The sequence below is a fragment of the Gymnodraco acuticeps genome, unplaced genomic scaffold, assembly GCF_902827175.1.
Source record: "Gymnodraco acuticeps unplaced genomic scaffold, fGymAcu1.1, whole genome shotgun sequence".
NCBI classification, from domain to species: domain Eukaryota; kingdom Metazoa; phylum Chordata; class Actinopteri; order Perciformes; family Bathydraconidae; genus Gymnodraco; species Gymnodraco acuticeps.
Window position 1 is genome coordinate 2857985 of NW_022990014.1, and position 679 is coordinate 2858663.

The following is a 679-nucleotide window of genomic DNA, read 5'->3' on the forward strand; positions in this document are numbered from 1 at the left end:
CAATAAATCATCTGGTAAAAGATTGATGGAGACCAAATAGGAATCCTGATTGAGGTGATTGCTTTCAGGTGAACACTTCTGAATGACACACCCACACACAGCAATGCAAAGCAGGAGTTCAGGTTTGACAAGTAAACACTGAACTCATGTAAACTCCAGCTGAGCTTTACACAACTCCAACAGGTGATCAGTCACATGAGTAAAAAAAACAGCAGTGTGTTGCATGGCTTTTATCTTCAGAGTTTATCATTGTTCCTTCAGTTATTTTAAGGGGTCTTGCTGCACTATGAGGGGTATAAGAAGGTGTTTCAGGGGGATGCTATAGGAAACCAGAGGACCTTTAGGGGTCCCAGCTCGATTCCACTTTTGATGTGGTTCCAGGTGTACTTTATCAAGGTATTTTAGGGACATTGAGGTTGATTTAGGGGAGGAATGGAGGAAAACAGGGTCCAACAAAATCATAAGTTAGGGTTATTAAGGGTTCTTATGTTTGTTTCTCAAGGGGGTTTATGGTTGTTTTAATCACACTTTATGTGAGGGATAGGGTTGAGGGTCCTTTTATTATGATTTAGTCTTTTGTGTCTACCAATATATGTTGATCCTGCAGGGTCTTCTGAAGGATGAAAGTTTAGTCACATAAAAACACAATTTAAAAACATAAAACAAAGTATTTAACATG